The sequence below is a fragment of the Amblyomma maculatum genome, chromosome 2 (genome assembly GCF_055883805.1).
Source record: "Amblyomma maculatum isolate TAMU_Amacu chromosome 2, ASM5588380v1, whole genome shotgun sequence".
NCBI lineage: Eukaryota > Metazoa > Arthropoda > Arachnida > Ixodida > Ixodidae > Amblyomma > Amblyomma maculatum.
Genome location: NC_139345.1, coordinates 200113047 through 200123909, shown reverse-complemented (window position 1 = coordinate 200123909; position 10863 = coordinate 200113047). Strand labels below are relative to the sequence as shown.

Here is a 10863-nt window from a genome sequence, read left to right as displayed (position 1 = left end):
GAAAATTTTAGTACAGCCCGAAATTTAGTGTTAAAATTTACACTTAACGATACCTTAATTGACTACCCCTAAATACACATGAAATTTTTGAAAAAAAAAATGAACAGCCATACCCTCAAAACTCTACTTAGGTATGTAAAAAAAAACTCATAAAAATCCGATAAGCGGTTCCTGAGATATGGCTTTCCCTAGCAGCTACACCGTGCAAAAAATGTTGATTTTCAGAAAACTGCTTTCGAAGGTTGAGACAGCAAAAACTTTTTTGTTTCTTAAGTTATCATGATGAAAATATCAGGGCAGGCTCACAACATTAACAAATGAAAAACGACAAAGTTTCATAGAATTTCGCAAGCTAGTTCTCAAGTCATAGAAGCATATCAAATTGGTTAGGATAGGTCCTTTATACCAGGCCTGAAGAAATTGTGAAAAGCACTAGCATTGTGAAATATGTCATGCTGATTCCAGGATAGGTTTATCGAGGCAAGGCAAAGTCCTTTTTCAAATTTCCTTGCTGAAACATTGTAGCATAGCACTGGATTTTTTGTTATCAATTACACCTATATTTAGTATTCAAATTAATTATGAAAAATTCCGAACATATTATTTTGAATACATGGGCTTACTTAGCCCTCAAAAATTCATTCAGGTAGGGTATAAAAGAAACCCCATGCAAATCTGACAAGCAGTTCCTGATATACTGAGATGCGCAGCCATACAAGACAATTCCCAGAAAATGGCCCTGAACAGTTTTGACACTTCTGGGTCTAAAATTACCCTGCACAGCAGATTGAAATGTCTTTGAGCACGTTTTTGTTCGCCGCCCCAGTTTTTTCCTGATTCCGTTTCATGGCCTTGGCCATGCTCAAGGCATCTTTCCAAGTAGCTCGCTGGATGGCCAGGTGGTCAGGTGTGAATCCGACTGACATTGAGACTTCTTTGGTAGCCCTGTGGCAAACAAGCATTGTACCGTCGTTGCCAAAAGTAACCAGGCTGCAGGATCTGCTTCTGAGCCATGTGGTAGCAGATTCATACAACTTCTGATTCTCAAAATCTTTACAATGTAAAGGTGTGCACTAGTCCTCACTTCTTAGCTAGTTCTAGTAATGTGGGAATCCTTACTGGCTTTATAATACAAGTGAGAAGCAAAACATGCTGTCTGGTTACTTTTGGCAACAACGGTACTTTATCACTGCATCATGGAGTGCTGTCTCCACACAAATTAAAGATGCATGTGGCTCCTTGGGCATCAAGGACCACAACACTGAGTGAAAAGACTCCGATGCGCTTTGGGTCTTTGCACCTAGGTAGCGTTGAAGAAGCGAACCTTGCGAAAGGCGCTCATATATAGGGAGCATAGACTCAGCACATAGCCTGGGAGGTTGTACTTGTGCATTGGGTGCGCTGCTCCTTTTGCCTCGGCAGCTTCGTGGCGACACCACGTGTCGGCACCCTCGGGGCAAAATTTATGCCGAGGCTCCGTGTCTGTTAACGTATGATATGATGCCATCACTGCACGCTGCACTGCAGCCATATCCTTGCAATTATTTTGCAGGGCTCAACCATAATAGTCTGTGAGGTTGTCAATGAGGGCCTTTGACAGCCTGCCCTTCCCTCCTAAGGGCTTCTCACTTTTCTGCAGAAGGTTGCGTAATGCAGTTCCCATTCTATTTTCTACATGGTTTAGGCATTCTTCTTTTGCAATGGGAACTAGCCCATAAGCATTCTCCTGTACCAGCGCGGAGACGGTGTCACTGTCATCATCAGACACAAGTGTTGTGTAGCTCAGGTAGTGCTTTGTCACAGAACGTCCAAAGAGAGTTAGTGCTGCCTCCACCTACATCCTCTCAGACTCGGCATCAGTGTTCTTTTGGCACACATGATGCTCATGCCAACTTGCGTATTCCAAGTCGCAAGGTTTAGGTCCCATCTGACAACCAAAGCACGGGGTAGATAAAAGCAGTGCATCGAGGATGAGGTATGTATGATATTCTATGACTGCCCCAACTCCAATGTGGGACTGTGGCCCCGCTTGAGCCAGGTCCCGTCATAAATGACAGTGATGTCCCTGGAAAAGCTTGGGTTCATCTGTTTGTATACTTCCTTTACTGCACTTGCTGATTCAGCATGAAACTTTTCCATACACTGGGCCTCCGGTCTCTGACGGTCTTCTTCAGGTGCTTTTGAAAGGTCCGATTGTAAAGGACTCTTTGGGACCCGTTCATTGCGGCCCAAAAGTCGTTGGGGGCTGTTTGGCCCTTTCCTATTTGCTTCATTGCCATTATGGCTCTGATATTCACATCAAATGCCATCCCTTTGTTCTGGTGTGCAGAGTTCCAGACACTTGATATAACACCACAATGCAGACACACCATCTGAAGTTAAATTGCTAGTCCAAGTTCGGTGCCTCCTTGAACTGTCAGCTCAGTCGCGAAGCAAAGCACGCACAAGATGTTTGAAAGCAGGGCACCTAGGGCATCCATCTGCACGAGAGAGAGAGAGAGAAAGAGAACTTTTGTTCACCCAACAGAGTGACTGTCCCGCTCTTCGGGGGTTAGACCTGGAAGGTGGGACAATCGCCTTAGTTGCACGCCGGCAGTTCTTGGACTCCGGCGGCATCTTCGGCCAGTCGAACAATTTCTCTTTGGGTTCTTGTGTCTGAGCTTCGCATAAGGGTCTCCCAGGTGTTTTTAGTTATATTTTCAGCCCGGCCTGGCGACTTCGCACATTCCTATATTATGTTAGCTAGAGATCCCCTTTCATTACATAATGAACATAGGTCTGATCGTATTTGTGGCCATATATGATTGACAAGAATTGGGTTCGGGTATGTATTTGTCCGTAGCTTTCTCCATGCTACTGCTTCCTCTTTGCCTAACGTGGGTCTGGTGGTGGTAGAACCCTCCTGCTCAGTCTGTAGTGCATTGTTATTTCGCTATTGTTAATCAGGTCCTCTTGTTTGCCTTGCTCCGGTGGCACTCCTCCAGTCCGGTGTGTGAGATCTCGGGCTAGTTTGTGTGCCGCCTCGTTTCCGGGCACGCCTGCGTGGGCTGGCGTCCAAACAAGGGTGACGTCTCTTTCTATTCGCTTTTGATCGAGGATTCTACCCGCGATCTTTGCTATTACTCCAGCGGTGTAGCTCCTGCTTGCACTTTTGCTGTCACTGACTATGTAGTTTGCCTCGGTCTGAGCAAGAGCCAGTGCTATTGCAGCCTCTTCCGCTGTCTGTATCGATTTTGTTTTTATAGACAGTGCTGTAACCATTTATCGCTTGCCATTGAGTACGATTGCATTCATTTTTCCTTTGCCGCAGTATGCAGCGTCTACATATGCAATTCTACCTGAATTTTCCGTCTCGAATCTCCGTGTCTGTGTTTCGGCCCTTTTCTCTCGTCTTTGCTTATTATATTCAGGGTGCATGTTCTTTGGTAATGGGGGGGATATGAATTCGTTTCCGGACTTCCACTCTCATTTTCTCTGTCGTGTCCCAGTATTCCTTCGGTTGTATACCTATTTCCCTCAATAAGTTCCTTGAGGGAAATACGTATACAACCTCCACTTCTTGCCTCCGCTGCCTCATGCTTCGTGCTGCACAGTGATGTGAATGTTCTCCCGTTTCTTCCCCTTTCCTATTTCTTGCATAACTTTTACTCTCTGCTTTCTAAACGGACCCTGCCGACTACTTTCCATATTTGTTGACAGCTTTTTTTTTCTTATGCACGACTCCAATGCCTTCGTAAAGTAGCCTTCTCCAGAATGCTGCTGAGCATGGTGGTAAAGCCACTCAAAAAGGACACTCGATGTCATTTTTTTTTCCAATAGAAAAAATCTTTCCTCGGAATTATAGGTAGTGCGCGGGCAGCAATGTCATATTGTGGGAGTCGTCCGCCACATGCAGGCGCACTTTAGTATAACTAATTTTTACAAGAAATGTCTTTTCTACAAAGCGTGAGAAATGTACAGTTGTCTATGGAAGACGGACTGGGACTTCAGTTTCACTTTACTGTATCCGAGTTTACTATAGCGGGTTTCTACTGTATAATGTGTTCAAAGGCAGTTGTGTCCCAATCGTAAAATTTTTTTATTGCCATCATTGAAGTCCACTTTTGAATATTTGTACACCCTGAATAAATACTATTATGCGATACAAAAATTGTTTTGTAACTTTATAATGCAGTTACAAGTTTGCGGGCGGCATGATGCCCAAAAAATACAGTTCTGTCCTGTCTTCTTTCTTGTCCCGTCCCTTATGTGCAGTTCTGCATTTCAAAATACCAAAATGATTTTATTTCAGGTTTGCTTCAGAACCCATTTCGCGTGGTAATCCTAGCAGCAGGGAAAATTACTTTTCCTCGTAACTCTTTCAGTGACTGGATTAGACGAGGTGGAAATAGTTTTTTCGAGCACACTCTAATGATAGTAAACAAGCGTAACAAATTTGTTCTCTCGTTGAACAAAACACAAACTAAAGATGTCTGTACTTAAAAGAGAAATCACCCAACCAAGCACAGAGCTCACGCGTACGCTGCTGTTTTTGTCCACGACTGCTGTCGTCACGCTTAGCAGGGCTCGGCTGTGTCTTTTGTGAAGGATATTCTAAAAAAAAAGTACCCAATGCCTGTAATAGGCCTCCATCGACCCTCTTCCAGCATGCTTAGTACATATGCGTTCCAAGCATTTGGTAGGATTTCAGGTCCTCTACAAAATGCCATGTCTGTCCTTGGAATAGAAAAATAAGTGCATGGTAGCTAGAGGCCATGTGATCACTTTCAAGAAGAGAATTGCTAATGGGTATGTGCGCTAAGGAGCACTGCATACTTGTGGTGTGCGAAGTAAAAACTGTTAACTCATACTTTGAGGCAAGAACTGCACAGCAACGGGCAACTGACTGGTACAGAAGTGCAAGATGCCGGGCTAGTTGGTACTGCATAATGAAATAAAACAGCGCAAGGAACGGGACGAAACACGAAGGAAAGGAGACAAAGACACAGGCGCTGACTAACCACTGTAATTTTATTCCGAAGCAGGACACATATATAAGCTACAAAGAGAGGGGTGTGGCCGAATGCGATCCTGCACAATCACCGAAACAGTGTAGTCACGTCCAAGAGTAAAAAACGATAAAAAGGTGAAAAACCGAAAAGACTAAAAGCGATAAAAACCACGGTGTAAGAGGCCGGGACGGAAGGCAAAACCGGTAAAACCAGATATATACATAGCCAAAACGGCAAGTAAAAGATATAAAATATAACGGTAAAAAAACACGGGACTAAAATCGTGGCACAAGGTGATTAACAACAGTAGCGGAGAGGGGCATTCAAGAAAAAAGTTAAACACTTACCCTGCCTCTGAGAAATTCCAATTCTTTTTGCGACAAGCACAGGGAGGGTGCACTCACACATTGCTCATTTGCGCTGTGGATTTCGCATTTGGCCACACCCCTCTCTTTGTACCTTATATATGTGTCAATATTATAAGGTACAAATATTAGTTCATTAACTATGAAATTAAAATAGTGTTTGCACTAAATTATCTCTGGTGCAGTTGAGAGCCTGCTCCTAAAGACATATGTATTTTTCATTTTGAGCTCTTTAAAGGTGCACTAAAGTGCGTTTTCGAAAATTCTGAGAAACGTCATTTTGGTATCGTTTGTTTTGTTTGCCGGGGTGTCGTGAACAGAAGGACTAGTAACAGACATGAAGCCACAAATTAAGCTCACGGCAATAAAACTGCCTCTACTCTGCTTTCACGAGACAGAGCCTTCACTCTGTTGTGACCAATAAAAATACTGTAACGGCTGAACGTGCCCTGCCAAATTACACGCATGTTTTCGAAGAAATTGCTCCGCTTATTAGGCAGGGCACACATGTGAAAGCGCGGCCAGAATGCCGCACCAGTCGACGCTTGTGAACTGCCGCCACAGTGCAAGCAGGGAGACAGAGATAGCCCTGTGATCTGACTCCCTAAAGCTCCACCCAAAACCGGTTCATTGCACAGCATGTACTGTCTACATGGCAAGCAAAGAGCCCTATTATGTTACCACGATATCAGCCTGTTGCCATCCACCTTTGTGTTTGTTGCATGCAGCCTGTCTTTGACCCCTAACATATTGATCGCAGGTGGAATGCTGCAATTAGATGTTGTGACACCGTTCTGCAAGGTCTGAGCATTCTTACGAGCTTCATATTAATGTTCTGTGAGGGCAAGTTTCTTACTAAAATCAAGTTGAATGCCCCAGTTCCTGCCCATTGTTTTAAGCTTCCCGCAGAAAGTAGGAGTCAACCAACTTACGGAAAATGTTTCAGGCAATCTCGTGGCAGCTCGCCGCTCTGCTGTCGGCAGAATAATAGACAAAGGGATCTTCAAAAACATTCGGGTCGCTGCGCTATGTTTAGCAGTTAGGCAAAATGAAAGAGTATGGGCGTTTTTTTATTGCTGTGGGCTAAATTGTGGCTGCACTGGCTGTGACTGACATCTGTTGTTCACGAGAACTCAATAAATAAAATAATAATGAGAATGATGTCTGACAAAAAGCACTTAAATACATCTTTTAAAAATATTTACACTGTTCACTGAAACACCTGGTATACATAGCACGCAAATCACCTCGACCTACAAATTGTACTTGTTTTTGGCAATTTCTATCTATGTCACTTTTGTGTCTGAGCGCTCCCTAAATATGGTCCCTTGCAACTTTCAGTTGCCAGCAGTACTCGTGTTGTCAGCATCTTCATCCCATTTTCAAACATCCAAGCGCAGGCTTAAATCGGGTAGACTATTACATATTTCAATGAAAGCAGCAAACTCATGGTGTAAGCATATATTTAACTCATCACCCGTCTTGCCAAAGAGCACGCACATATATGTTCCCACTGTAGTATCTGGCCGTGGGCCAAACAGTGAGGGGGGGGAGACCTTTAAGTGACGCAACCAAGTTGCATGCCTGGCTTCTGGTGGCATTTAAAGCTATGTTTCTGTGCGTCTTTTTGCTGCAAGATTGCATTGAAAAGCTTGAGAGTTTGGTTTTTTCTGCTTGTAGATTGTGATGGGCATCATGGCTGATGATGCCTAAATATGTATTTGAGTTTGGCATTTAGCAGATCCAGAGAGGTCCACACAACGAATGGCAAACTAGTTGGATAGAATCATCAGAACTGTTGTGGCGGCCTGTGGTATGGGCTATATATATATATATCAGCAGCCCACCAAGCTGTGATTAAAATAGAAAGAAGAGACTCAGTGGTGAGACTGCGCATGCCCCAAGCCAAACATATCTGCAAGTCCCTCAAGTCACTTCATTCCATCCTCGCCTATCATTGATCTTGTAAACACAGTACGCGAGAATAAGGTCATGCCAGCTGCGTCAAAGTGGATGAGCAATGCCCCAGCATGTGAATTGAGGACACAGAGAAGTAGGAGTAGCACTAAGGCAGTGTTCTGCAGTGACGTGCCAAGACAGGTTACTACGACCAGTGCTTTGGCTCTCAATTTCTGCTAATAAAACAAAAACGACGCAATATATTACCAAATAAAATCGCAATGAAATGAATTATCCGCTGAATTGAATTTTGGAGTTTTCTGGCGAGACGCCTGCCAATGACATATTGTTTTCCGTCATGTAGCATTCCTCAATATATAATTATGTTCTGCTCTATTATTGAATGTACTAAGATTATTTTTGTAAAATAATAAATATTCAGCTGGGAGCCAAGTGCGTTTCATCAGTTTGCAGGGGGTTCAAAATCAACCTAAGCAGGTTTTTCTATCAAACTACATCTAACATGGCTGCTTTTTCTGGCATCTCTGTAAAGCCAGCAAAATATGAAAAAAGAACCTGAGACACGCCAATATCCTACGATACTGCAGTGCTCCAAACAGTATTTGGGACGAACGAAATGTGCCCGCTGACCTTAGTCAAGTGAGCAGCTGCGACTCATTTTGATGGGCTGCACAATGATACAAAGAAAGGGGACCCTACTTTAATTTAAGCAACTTCAGTGCTTTTCTTCCCATTGTTCCTGTGTCAGTGTGACAGCTTGATTAAAGCTTCTGTCTGTTGGTGGCCTACCTATAACTCACCACTGATTGCTGCTCACATGTTCTATGCTCGGACACAATGTGCTGATGCACTTAATAAGTTTCAAGACTATGTTGATAGTGCTGCAGCCACTGATATTGAGACGGTGAGCGTGCACATTTCGTTAATTCAAAATGCATAGAAGCGCAGTCGTGTGGTATTTTTTGTATTTTGTAGGCCTCCTTGAAATGCTGGACGATATGGTCATGTAGGAGGCGCATTGGTAGAAAAAACTGAGTTGGTTATTTCAGAACGCTGTCTACAACTCAATGAAATGCACTTGGCCCTAGAAATAGCCTCCCATCTTACCCATGTCCGGTCATAAGAGTAGAGTCCAAATGATAGGTCTCCTCGGTTTGGCTACACTTTCTGCACGTAGTTCACTAGCTGTTCACGCAACTGTCATGCAGGTATCAGGAGTGCAAGTGCAGTGCGACACTAGCACTCTTTATGGCACGGCCACATCGAGTGCACAAGTGCAGCTGTGCAAACCTTGTCGCCTGCTGGGTCCGAGTCGAACGCTGGCGCCGTGCCACTTTTTTTTGTTTGCATCGGATCTCTTGGATTAGTGACTTTGCGTTTGCGACTTGCATAATTCGTGGATGAACATGGGTGACGTTGTTCAATTAGCCATGAAACTTGTGGAGGACGACGAGTTCGACGCCGAGTTCGAAGCTGCATTTGTTCTCGCAGCGTGCAAGCTTCTTCGTGTGGACTGCAATCGAATCAGTGGTTATTTCAAAAAATTACCTCGAGGTACTGACTTCAAGTTCAAAAAATTCTTTAGATTGTCCCGAGAGACTTTTGACGCTGTGTGCGAACGCTTAAAGGGCTCTTTCTAATATACGAAGGCTGTGAGCAGACGACAACAAATTTCTGCCGAAGAGACTATCTTGATCACTGTCACGCGCTCAGTAATCACCAGAGGTCACCATCGAGACATGACAAAAGGAGGGTGGTCGTTCGATGCCCGACGTAGCCGGTAAGCAAACTTGGAGAATGCGACGAAGACGCGTTGACTTGAAACAACAATATGAAGATGTGTATAGGCTCAGAACGAGGAATACTCAAAACATTTAGAGGGCAGTAATTAACATTCTAAAAGGCAACGACACGAGTGAAGAAACCATCGAATTAAATACTTCGAATTACGTGTACAGGGTCCTGCTTTTCTGGGATGGAAGTAACAATTCAAGTAAAAGCAAGGGAAAGAAAGTTCATAGCAGTTTCGAACATACAGTTGACCGAAGAACACGGCGGCAGTCCGTCATCGGGACGACGCAGACGGGCGGCATTCGAAGGCGACGATCCTTCCGGTGCAGCTTGCGGTCTGTGAATGTGGTGCCGGCGGCAGCGGCTCGGGTACCCCCCGGGAGTAGGCGGTAGCTCGGGTTTTTTTCTTCGGGAGCGAACTGGGCGGACTGATTTTGGGGCCTCGGTGGCTTCTTTTTACACCCTTGTCGACGATTCGTTGTGCGCAGGGTAGGAGTCCGAAACAAAACACGCACTTATAGCCCACAAAGTAGTTCACTCACAGAGGAGAGCTCACGTAGACACACCACACTTCAGCACTGCATGGCCGCCATGTTAGGTTTGAAAAAATAACGCACAACATAAACAACAGTCACGTACGCCCCAACTTCGGTTCTTCTGGGGGTCACATTACAGGAAAAAAGAATATACGGATATACAAAAGAAGCTCTATACATTGGACGTAGTAGGGGTGACTTTGAGTGGGGAAAGTACGACACAGACAGCACGTATACTCTTCTGCTCGAGATGGAGAGAGCTGGAGCTAACACAGGAAAAGCTATACTGTTCCGAGGCAATGTGCACGTACGCGTTCTTGCACGCCCGACCGACGTTCACATAAACAGGTCGCGTGAACATATGGGGATCACAGAACAACACTTCAGCGTGTGTATAAATGCAACATGGGCAAATTAATGGATGCCGCCTGTTCTGTGACAACCGCCCTCAGTTATCTCTGGAGCTAGACTAGCATGAACTCCGTGGCAGATTGATTTGACGTTACAGAGTTATTTGTTGTTCTGTCTCCGGAGAGTGCTGCACATCCTTTTCGATATCAGCGACGATGTGATCGCTTGGCCAGGCGATGCTGAGATGGCCTGTAGCAAGGCATGTTTTCTGGCAAGAGTGGTGGGAAAGGCACTCCTAACACTGTCGGCTGTATTGATGGGAGTCACGTGGAAATCTGCAAGTCTGAAGAATCCACTGCTTCCCACTATATCAATAGGAAAAAGTGGCCACCGATCATTCTGCAGGAAATCTGCACGAAATCAACGAACTCCTTGATGTGTTCGTAAGGTTTCCCGGCTCTGCGGACGACGCCCGCGTGCTGACGGAAAGCCCCTTTTTCTCAAAGGCCGCCGGTAATTGTGGAGATGCGCAATTCCGCATACCCATTATCTCCCATGGCTGCTGACTCCCTACAGGGATAACAGAGCAAGCTTTCCATCGTGCGAAAAGAAGTTTAACAAGAGTCATAGCCAGCAGAGGCTCGTCATAGAGAACAAGTTCGGGCTTGTGAAACAGCGCTTCAGGTGGCTGTATTTAGTCGATGCAAAAGAATTCTCCAGTGCTGCAAAATTGTACTGGGCACCTGTGTGCTGCACAATTTGTGTAATGCCGAAAGAGATTTCATAGTTGAGTTTCCGGACCTACCTCATCTTGGTGACATAGGAAACGACAATGAAGATATCGGGATAATTTCGCCAGCGTGCTGTGAGAGCCGAAGGCAAATGATTGCTCGTCACCAGTGCTGAAAA

At 44.8% G+C, this 10863-nt stretch overlaps 1 pseudogene; it reads right to left on the bottom strand.

Annotated features, from left to right (window-relative positions):
• Positions 1 to 715: 715 nt before the first annotated feature.
• On the bottom strand, positions 716 to 2294 carry LOC146200923 (uncharacterized; annotated as a pseudogene).
• Positions 2295 to 10863: the final 8569 nt, after the last annotated feature.